This window comes from Pan paniscus, chromosome 1, assembly GCF_029289425.2.
Source record: "Pan paniscus chromosome 1, NHGRI_mPanPan1-v2.0_pri, whole genome shotgun sequence".
NCBI lineage: Eukaryota > Metazoa > Chordata > Mammalia > Primates > Hominidae > Pan > Pan paniscus.
In genome coordinates, this window is record NC_073249.2 from 40105342 (window position 1) to 40117412 (window position 12071).

Genomic DNA, 12071 nt, shown 5'->3' on the forward strand with positions numbered 1-12071 from the left:
AATCAGTTTCTTCATCATTGAAATGGAGATAACTGGTAAGTCATTGGAGTTGTGTGCTGATTAATGAGGTAATGTCTGCAGTGGTTAGTATAGTATGTGGCACATTTAACAAGTGGGTCTTCATGAAGCTGAAAAAAGGATACCAAAGGACCAAAACTGGTCATCGTTCATCTCACACACCCAGAGGACACAGAGTCTGAGTGTGAAGGAAATGAGCATTCAGGCCCCTGGGGAGTTGAACTCATGTGGGACAGCTGTAGTACATCAGGATTTCCTGCGGCCTCTAGGAGCCACCCTTCAAGGCCACCCACTTCCCACTATGCTCATCAAAGCAATGCTGTGGTGAGGAATTTTGCTTCCAAGTTTTCTGCTGCCTGGGAGAGCTCTAAATATTGTATTCCAGTATTCTGTTCACTTAGCAAACGGTATTTCATTCCAAATACATGAATTGCAGTTTGATCTACATTTTAGATTCTTGTTTGTTTCGTTTACATGAGTCACTGTCTAATCTTGATCCTGACTAGGATGAACTCAATAAGTGATACCTGCTGTGTGGAGTCATAAGTTTTTCCACATTGTCTCCATTTCATCCCTCTCCTTTCCCTTTCTGGGGGTGATCTCCTGTGTCCAAATGACACTGGTTTCTCTCTGTAGACTCTCCCACTACCATTGACCTTGCTCCACTCTGTGGCTACTCAGACCCTCTCTGGTGCCTGAGACCCTGCTCCGTACCATGCCTACCATCAATTCCGGGGAAGCAGCTGTTTTCAGGGCTTCACTGGCTATGCAGGAAATAGTGGTTCAGAGACACACTGAGCCCAAATATGTCTGCTGTCTGATTTTACCAGAATACACACATATTTGGCTGATGCTTCCATATCTTCTTGCCTCAAGGGGCTATATTTCTTCTGGAATTGAGGTAGTTTTCCTCATTCATGGGAGGAGGTATAATTCCTGCCTCTGGCCCTTTAAAGGGTCTCTCTCTGAGACTCAGAGCGTGCTCCTTAGCTCTAGCAAATTTTCCCCCAAATTTCCATTTTATTTTCTTATGTGAATAAATATGATTCTGTTAGAGGGTCTGATCTTAACTGTAGGAAACAAGAAATCCCACAGCTTGTTGGGATCCCACAGGGTGTTGGCTATTATCCCGTGTCTCCAGCCAGTTCATTCTTTTAGACCTATTACAGCTAATTGTGACTACTAGAGTTTTCTTTTTTTAATATGTTTATCTCAAAGTAAGTCAGCTTCTTCCATTTTCATTCCCCACCTCTCACCTCACCCAGTTTTCTGTTACAAGAACCCAAAATCTTTATTCTTACTGAGTTACTGTCTGGCTAGTCATTGGGGTAGGTAAATATTTGATTTACTTCTGGATTCTTCCACTTTTCTCCTGCTTTTGAGGTATTACATGCAATAAGATTTATTTATTTTAGGGACACATTTTGGTGAAGTTTTATAATCATATACAATTGTATAAACCACCACTACAATCAAGACAAGGCAAGTTTTTCACTCTAAAACATTTCCTTTCTTCACTGCTTTTTAGAGATGACTACATCCTTGAAGCACCATTTACCTCAGATGTAAAGATTCTTTATAGTGAAACACTTCAGGGAAAATTTTATTTAAAAGTTTTAATCTTGGTGATATGTTCAAAGTTTTGACTTTGGGGGACTTCCAGGTCTGATGTTCCAGTTGTATCTAAGATTTTTCTCTCAGCTAAAGGCCACATTTGCCATCTACATCTGCTATTGATGTAGAATATGTTCACAGATGGCAGGTATCTTGGGCGAAGACTAATACATTGGCCTTATACCCTCTCCATACTTGCCAGCTGCCATTTTAACAATTCTTGGTCAGTCTCAAACTCATCCAGCAGTGGCCAGCCTTTCCCCAGCTAATGAACTGAATGAAGTGTCACAATCAGATCTTAGCAGCTTTAGAAAACTGTGTTGTCCAAAAGGCGTTGCATTCTTTTCTGTTCTTTATAGAATCTCTTCCATTCCATTCAGCATTCCAGGTCTTCATCTAGTAAACAGAAGTGCTCTTGTTTTTTCCATGCTTCTTTTATTGCATATCTTTATCTGTCCACTATGATCATGTGTGACCTTAGTAATTATGGCTCACGGAATCTCCATTTCTATCCATCCCTCCATCCATCCATCCATCCATCCACCCACACACCCACCCACCCATCCACTCATTAGTCAACAAGCATCCAATATGTAGAAATATGTGATTTACATATGCCAGGCATGAGATAGCATTGCACTTTACAATATTATCTAATTGGATTCTTACCAAAACACTGATTTTACATTTGGAAAAACTAGGTGGCTTACCTAAGGAAACTGATGACAATAAATGATAGTGCCCTAACTCAAAAATCTGATTCTGTCTGATTGCCAAGAGTATTCTTTGTCCTGAGTTGGTTGTGTTGTGTTGTTGTGTTGTGTTGTGTGTGTGTGTGTGTGTGTGTGTGTGTGTGAACTCAGTGGAGAGAATGAGTAGGGATTTGGCTCTATGAGTCTGAAGTTCATTTGAAAGTTCTGGAACAAAGATAGAAATTCAAGAATTATTGACACATGGATGGTTTTGGAAGCCATGCACATAAATGGGATTGCCAATTGAGAGTGGAGAGACAAGATCAGAAGAGGTGATCCAACTAGAATCACAGCCTAGACTCTGGTTGAAACATTCTGCACTACCTTAGTCTCCACATGTTTGCTTGTCTCTGTCAGCTGTTCTTTATGTTATTACAGAAAAGCATATTCACAGCATTGTCTCCTGGTATCCTTCTGTCTCTCTGAGAGACACATGTTAAAAGTGGAAACTCTGCTTCCACTCACTAAAGTAAAGGAAGAAGATGCTTCTTGAGTACCCATCCTCTATATACCCTGGACATGCCTAGGTCTCAAGTCTGACTTACCAACCCCATAGCTACCCACTCAGTCACTGGGAGTCTGTTGTATGCATTGTCCCTCTCCCAATAACCTATCTCCATTGTGCAAGGAAACTTTTCCTAACCTAAGAAAGACTTCTTCTCCTCCCTGACTTAACCTAGACAAAATTGGAATTTATCATGGAGTTCAGCTATTATGGGTAGCTATACACTAAAATGTATGCATGAATGAAATGCATTCATATGTCTAGTTTACAACTGGAACATCAGATCTGGCAGTCTCCCAAAGATTTTTAGATTCTAGTTTTATTTATAATCTAGCCGGAAACTTGCTTATCTGTTCTTTCTTACAAAATCCATCCCCAAACCCGTGCTTGGTCTTGGTTTGGGGTTGAGAACCCCAGACAGGTTCTCAACACTGTTTCCTAAGCCCACCACAATTCTATTTCAGGAATTTTGGGATTATTCTATGACCCACCAGTGGGAGGCCTAGATTTATTCTTTATTGATTTGGGGTTAATGAGAAGTTTCTAGTTAAAGACCATTTTCACTTTTGCGGATCACACCTCATACTCCTGTGGCCCACTAAGTAGGCTATTCATCCCACCCACACAAACCACATATATCATATATATCAGAGATGGCTGAATGTTTTTCTACCATAATGAGGACCAAGGCCGGGTAGATGCCCAGTCCTAGGAACTATGCTTTATACATAATGTTCATCCCAGGAGAGAACTCGGTAAAATAGAGAAGAGGACATAGGTTTGTATGTCTTTAGAAAGTCTTGGGTTAGGCCAGGCGCAGTGTCTCACACCTGTAATCTCAGCACTTTGGGAGGCCGAGGCGGGTGGATCATGAGGTCAGGAGTTCAAGACCAGCCTGGCCAAGATGGTGAAACCCCATATCTACTAAAAATAAAAAAATTAGCTGGGGCTGAGGCAAAGAATTGCTTGAACCCAGGAGGCGGAGGTTGCAGTGAGCCGAGATCAGGCCACTGGACCCCAGCCTGGTGACAGCTAGACTCTATCAAAAAAGAAAGAAAGAAAAATGAAAAAAGAAAGAAAGAAAGAAAGAAAGCCTTGGCTTAGATATTCAGGAGAACGTTTTTTGGCCCTGGGGATGAGTGAAACTTTTTAACACGAGAGGACTGCAGCAGTCCTTGTTGTTATTTTTATTTTTAAAAGAAAACAAATCACTTCCCAAAGATAGTTTAAATGCCATCCTGCCTGGAGGAAGGGCAATGGGCTAAATAACTTCTCAAGGTCTCCCTTAACCCGAAGCCTTTTATAGCCAGTCATTCAGAAAATGTGCTCCCTGAGTAAAAATCACCCTAACTGCACTTTTCCAAGTGAAAATTCAGATACCCTGTTTCTGATAGGTGTCCAAGTTTCAATGATGTGTTGCTATCCTGCATTATGAACCATAACACCTTTTCTCAGATGTCAAAATCTTCTCTTACCAATACAAGCAACTATCTATTTCCCTCAGACATCTGGCTGATTCCCAGGCAAATCTGAGTGAGTCGATAGCTCAGTACTAATTATCTGCCTGGTTTGTGCTGTCTCGTGAGCACCTGGGAGACATAACTGAGACTTTGTTCATCCTGGCTCAGGAGGGAGCAATAGGTATTGGTGATTTAAGGGTTCTATATTTGGGATTGAGAGAATTGAATTTTGGGGTTGGCTCAGCCCCCAACTAACTGTGGCACAAATTTCTGTGCCTCTTTGGACCTCAAGGCACAGAGGTTAGAAGTGCAGATGCTGGACCAACATGGGTCTACAACTTATTAACTGAATGACAAGCTACTTAAGCCCTTTAAACTCTGTTTACAGTTTAGCGTTCTGTAAAATTCTGATAATAACACCTATTATAAGAAGAAGCATGATGAAGATTGAAGGGGAGAATTTATGTATCTTGTGTATTTGATCACTTGGTACAATAGTAGGTGCTCACTACCTGTTAGATGTTGTCATTTGCTTAGATTTTATTTGTAGAATCGAGATTGGCCAACGATAAAAAATTCCTTTCCACTATGAGAGTCAGTGAGTCAAACACTATTTTTTCTGTAGTGATATCTACTTCCTCTCCTTCCTTGTTCTCCATTTCCATGGGGTACCCACAATTTCCTACAACCACAAAGCCAATTGGTATGTTGCCTGCTGTGCTGAATTTCCTGTTTCCCACAGCACGGGGCTCCTCCCTTGCTGCTCACTCCTCCACATGGTGGTCCTGTGTTTGACGAAGGATCCTGTCAGGTCTACAAGTGTACATCCTCCTCCTCCCTGGCCATTAATTCTGTCAAGCACTGAGCAATGTTGTTGCCAAGCCTTCCTCTCCTGTGAGCAATCTGTGAGACTGCCTGACATTTATAAGTTCCAGAGCTGTTTTTCCCTCAAAACAAAGTCATCTCCCAACTTTTACATTATAGATCATCCTGGAGCTTTATTTTCACCATCACTGAGCTGGAAAGGGGACGAAGATATCCCATATTTTTCTCCTCCTCAAAACCAAGCATCTTGAATAAAAACCCTTTTGATTCTCATCTTTTTCATTTGCTCTCCTAATGCTCAAATGAAAATGAGACTTTGCCTTTTGATTTTCACTCCTTTGTCAATTTTCCAGTGGCTGCCAACCCAAGAGCAGCATGGACAGGCTTCAGCAGCTCCTCATGGATGAGAATGTGAGGGTGGCAGCTCCATCATCAGGCACCTGGGGCTGCCTAGATGTTCTATCAGTGCCAGTTTTGCTAATGCCCCAGGACTAGTTTGACTGAATAGCTTTTAGAATAGTAAGGTCTGTGTGGCAGCCTGGGAACAAAACTATTCTAATAGCGTGTGTGTGGGGAGTGGGGGACATACATGTGGGAGGCAAGAAGTTCAGAAGCTTGGTTTGAATTTCTAACTCATCTCGGGCTTCCCTGGGCTTTCAGGATAATTTAGCCCTCCAATCACTGTAAGAATGTAAATGTCCTAATTTATGGAACGGTGCTGATAATTTATTGTGTTGACCTTATCAAGGGCATTTGCCATTTGAATGAAGACCACATGAAAAGTGTGTTTAACCTCCAATGTTCTGCTCTAATAATGGAATTTCAGGCAGCCTCTTAGCTGATTGAGGGAAATGTATTTGCTCTGGAGTGTCTCCCTGGTATTTCTCAAATCTCAAATCACACATGTAAGGTAGCCATGTAACTCTAAGTATATTTCAGGCTGATTTTACATACACACATATGCCTTGGATGGGGTTCCCTTCCCTGCCTGCTGCTGCTTGATGTGTCTGGACTGACACCTCAGTGATCCAGACTGACAAGAACTTGTTGTTCTATTACTGAGTTGTTATTAAGTTTTGTTTTTCCGTCTCTGAATTTTCAAGATATTGGTTTTTATTCTACTCTGCTCTTCACTGAAGGGAAGGAGAAATTTATTTGGCAGGTGCAGTTCATAGTTTTAAAATTAAACTGACTTTATCCTTTTGTCTTTCTCCTTCTGAACCCTCTATTTCCATATATGTTCACTGTCTCTAATCTTACTTTATCTCTTTCATTTCCCCTCTCCTTTTTTCCCTTTCTCTCCTCTTTTTCTCTCTGTCACACACACACGCATGCGCACACACACAGATACTTCCTTAGTTGTATCACTCTGGTTTTCATACACATAATTCCTTTTTCCCTGCTTTATAAGCTCTGATTCTCAAGTGATGTTACTAGGTGAGTTATTTGATGACCATTACTCAGTGGAGGCTAGAAAGGGCATTCGTGGATCCTGATATTCTTCCGGTTTCCTTGCCTTTGCTTAGACATACAAGCTCCTTTGTGCTTGGCAGTTTCGGTTAAGGGTTTATTGACTCCTATCTTGAGACATACTCTGATGAGAGTAATACTTGTATGCTTGACATAGAAAACTCTGGCTAACCTTATTAAATTACCTAGCTTGGCAATGCTAAAAGGTAGAGGTGTTACAGATTTTGTGGGGCCTGAAGGTAATACAAGACAAATAATATAAAATTACAAACAAAAATTATATTTAGAGCCTTAAAAGGGAGCCATGCATGTGAAAGGCCCTGAAGCTTTAGGCTCACTAATTTCATGATAAATTTAATTCTTTTAGAGTGGGGTCCTCATTGCAAGACCCTGAAATGTTTTACCTTTCCTAAAGTATTGTTTGTTTTGTCATAGTTTTTAAAGATGCCCTCAATCTTCCCTGTCACATATTCATTTACACTTAAAACTAAGATACAACTGCCATTTGGCTTCTGAGCCTGTTGTTCAAGCCACCCTCTAGTTGCCACCCGTACCTTCCTATCAAATTTGTTCCTTATGTGTGATTTTGGTTCCAGCCTCTGGTCCCTCAGGTCTTGACCTTCCCTTCTATTTATCCTGATGTCCTGTCATTTCCAATTCTTCCCTTTCTAGACTGATTAAACCTCCCTATATTTCCTGTAGGTCCAGGGAGAGATTCCCCGTTGTATTCCCAGCCTCAAGGAACCCAAATTCCATCCAGATTCCATTGCCTGGGGGCAGTTTTTAGAAAACGACAAAAATATCTTTTAGAATAGTAAAGTCTGTGAGGCAGGTTGGACCCGGTTGCCTGGTTAGAAATTGGAGAAGAGGCTTTAGACGGTTACACAGATTTATTTCCGTCCATAGTGAGTCCAAGTCAATCCCTCAACTGGGCTTCGTCTGTCTCTTCAGTCATGTATCAGCTCCTTCCATCCTAATAGAGAACAATAACCAAACTTTGCAATCTTACATCACACAAGGGAAAAGCATCTCCTGTTATACTATTGCAATATCAGCATTATACCCAGGGGGGTCTGGAAGCACAGATGCAGGGAACTCAGCCCACCCTAAGGATACACGATGGTTTCTATGAGGAGGTTACAGAAGACCATGAATGTCAAGTCAACCAATTTGAACTTTATCTTCAGGAAAATGGAATTTACTGAAAGATGTGAAGCTCCACTGAAGGGTAGAACCTTCACCAGGTTTTCCTTCCAAACATCTTCTGCTAACAGTTTACAGAATATGGCTTGGAGGAAACCCTACTGGAGCCAGGGAAGATAGTTGGTCAGCCACTATAATCCATCTGAAAGACCAGGACAGGGCTGGCAGGGACAGAGAAGGGGCAAAGGAGACAGAGAAGAGGTGAAAGCTTCAAAAAATGTTTAGAAAATAAAGTAAGTAGAACTGAGTAATTTGGAGCTTGAATTCAAATTCCAGTAATTGGCAGGACTGTACAAGGACCAAATCTTTTCTGACTCTCTCATGTCTACTTCATTCCTTTCCTATCTAGGATAGATATAGAAGATGATGTGTTTCGTCTTTTGTAAGGTGAGCTGTGTTCATATGATAAGTTGTATTACTCAATATAGCCCATGGTAGGTCGGGGTGAGTGAAGGAATCTCCCTTTAGCGGGATCTCAAATCTTAATTAGCTACAGGCCTGGGTCCAGCTGCCATCACTAGTGGGGGCTCCGCAGCTGTCTTCTGTGCCCTGTTGTGTCTGGGCTTGCTATCTCTCTCAGGCTACCGATTGTAGAGGGTGACCTTGTCTTTCCCTGGTGTTTATGATGGGTGAGACAGGGCTTTTGTGGCTGTGAAGCACTGTAATTCACAGAGCTCAGAGCTTCCACTGGGTGAAGCTCAGATATATAAAGCATGGCCTGCAAACCAAGACCTCCCGGATTCTAATCAGACAGGGCTGATTCCTCTCCTTCCAGTGGCTTTTATGACCCATCCTTGCCTGAGATGACGAAGTTCTTCGTTGTCCAGCAAAAAGTAAAAATCTGTAAGAGGCAATTCAATTTCGCAGGTCATAAAGTTATATGTCCACTTCTTGCACTTCTTCTTCTTGTTTATTATGGCGGAAAACTTCTGAGTTCACCATCTATATTTTGTCAGTGGATAAAAATTGTTTTATTCTATATGTTTCTCCTGCATCCTGCCACCCTCTGTCCTCACCCTGGCCTTGCTTGCATTTCATTCTATTCCTTACCTAAGAGATCCTTAAATCAAAACTCACCACTTCCTGGCAGATAATACCAATCTGCCTGTTGCTGAGACTGGAAATGCATTCCCTCTAGGTGACAGAATTTTTGGTGGCATGAAGGTCAGAGGAGGTGAGCAAAAGAAGGGGCAGAGACTCCCTTTTCTGAGCAGCAGACTCCCTTTTTAGAGTAACTGTATAGTTTTTCCTTTCCTCTTGGCCCCCAAAGGTTTACATACATAGATACAGTGTTCTCATCCTGAGTATGGTAGAAATCTAGTTCCTCTGTTTATTTCTTCCCTTATTTCCATTAAACCTGGTATGGAGGCATGTTTCACAGTGTTAGCCTCACACACAGCCTGTTGCAGAAGCAGCCTGCTGTATCATGGAACTTCTTGTCCCCAGAGCCATGGCTGACTGAACCAGGACTCAAACCTGATTTGAACCTGATTAAAAGGTAGCCAGCCAACTCATTACCTAACCTAGGACTCATATGGCCCAGCACAGAGATAACCTGGGTCAATCAGATTCCCCCTCTTGAGAATTTGTTTGCTTCCCCCCATCATTTTGTTATGAAACATTTAGAAAATTTGAAAAAATTACACATTAAATACTTATAAAGCCACCATAGGATTCAATGATTAACATTTCACCATTTATTTTATTACATATCTATCTCTCTAGCCGTTCTTCTAGTGATCCATCAATATATCTTATTTTTTAATGCATGTGAAAGTAAGTTGCACACATCACTACAGTGAGACACATAGAATGTAGCATCTGTTTTTAACTTACAGAGAGTGCTGGAGCTAGAAGGTCATGTAGACTAGGAGAGAGAGAGAGATGACTGGGTTGAGTCGTAGACAGCTGAGAAGTGATAGATCCAGTTTGTAGAGAGACATGGAGCAGACGTGCTGAGGAGAGCAGAGGCACGTGGCTGCTGTGGGACACAGAGATGCGGAAAGGGCTTCAGTTCAGATGCTTTTCCAGTACTCAATTAAAATTCCCATGGGACCCAGCTGTACGTATTTTTAAATTTTTGGTGTTTACACACTATGAGATTTCTAGGGACCCTTAAAATGCCTCACTGTACTTGAGTTAGTTTCTGTAGCTGGCAGCTTAAAGATTCCCACTTTGAGCACCATGCTTATTTCAGCATATAGTCATTGGGCTCCTACCATAGCTAAGTGAGTGTGTTAGGCACTCTGAGGACACAGTTTCCTCTGCCTGTAATGCCCTGGCCCTATGACCTGCTGGACAAACTCTTGCTCTTCTTTTGATCACCCCCTCTCTATGAAGCCTTCCCTGACTGGTCAAGGCAGAAAGAATCAAGCTCTTATTTGTGCTCCTAAGACCGTTATACATGCTTGCACTGCGCTAATTTCAACATCGTGCCTTATTTATTTCTTTTTGAGACATGGTCTCACTCTGTCATCCAGGCTGGAGCTCAGTGGCATAATTATAGCTCACTGCAACCTTTAATTTCTGAGCTCAAGTGATCCTCCCACCTCAGCCTCCCGAGTAGCTGGGACTATAGGCATGAGAAACTGTGCCCAAGCATTGTGCCATATTTAATATTTTATGTGTCTTAGTTCTCTGCAGGCTCTGAGTGACAAAGCAGACAATGCATTAGTCATTTTTGTATCACTGTGAACCAAGTCTATTTGACACATAGTAGGCCTACAATAAACATAGCAAGATTGATATATATATTTGATTCTGTTGATATGAATGGACTGGAAAGCTCTCTGGGCCTGTTCTGCAGGAGAATGGCTGCTGCTATCCTCCAGGAGAACAGGCACTGTTCAGACCATCTCATAAGAGGGAAGCTTTCACGACGAATGCTGTGAGCCAACAGTCTCCAGCTGCAGCATGTTGGCCAAAGAGTTCTCTGGTGGCTTAAAAAGGGGAAATTATCCCTTGCATGGTATTTGAGCTGAGGAGATACACTCCTCCATTGGCTACAGCCAATAACTGAGCATAAGGGTATATATGTAGGCACGGGAATAAGACTTTGCCATTTCTGCCCAACATGCATACGGCCAAAACTTTTTCAGAGCTCCATGGCAGTCTTCTGAGGCTCTTCCCACCACATCCTCCTTCCTTCCTTCTATCCTTTCAGGGATGATGGATTTGCATTGCAGTCTGAAGGTCACCCCTGCTGACTCCTGCTCCTTTGCTCCTATATTCTTCATAGGTATTATCCCCAGTGATTTGCTTGCCTTTCTTACACTGTCTTGATATCTGCATCTTTGAGAATCCAAACTGACACAGTTGTCACCAGAACTGGACCAAGAAGGCAAGTGGCAAGATGGGGTTTGGAAACTGAATCTCTGACCACCATCTGGCTATGGTATGTGGTTCATGGACAGTTCTTAGCATAAGGTGGCAGCCCAATTGGTAAAACTTTCAACAGTTGTGGACCTGGAAAATGTCCCAGTGGAAGGAATGCCCTTCCTAATGTGAAGACTCAGAAATTGGAAAGGTACCTGGGACAATGCACACGGGACAGTGGGATTGACTCATTATTACTAAGTTGCCTTGACCCTCTACAGTGTGATAAAGAGAAACAGGGTAGTTAACAAACAGCTAAAAATTAAGCATGTTGGCCAGACAGCTTTATTGGTAGCTAAAAAGAGGTCATTATCACCTGCAGTGGATGATTAGATACAGCTGAGAAACAAACACAGGATCCAAAAGTGAGGGTCACTTATGGGGAATTAAGAGGATGGTTGATTATACCTGAGAGCTGAAGGGCAGGACAGATGGGGATCCAAGAAAGATGTTTCTGAATATATATGATTAAAACAGGGTGAGAGTGGAAAAGCAGAAAGCTGATGCTAGTTGCACTAATAAAATATCATGATCTGTTGCTCAATTTCTAGGCCTAACCCAACTTTCACGTCAGAACCTATTGAGTTAAGAGTTGGAGTAAGAATCATATAATGTCACAGCAAGTATATACTGCAAAGATTCCTCCAGGAATCTTTTCCAAAGGGACATTTGACCACTTACTTGGATGACTATACACTGGGGGAGAAAAGGGAATACTCATTTTGATGACTATTGGACACAGATAATGCATTGACATTGATACCCAATGATCCAGAGTATTATCCTGGCCCCCGTATTAGAATGGAGCATACAGGAACCAGGAAATAAATGGAAACAGGATTAAATCAG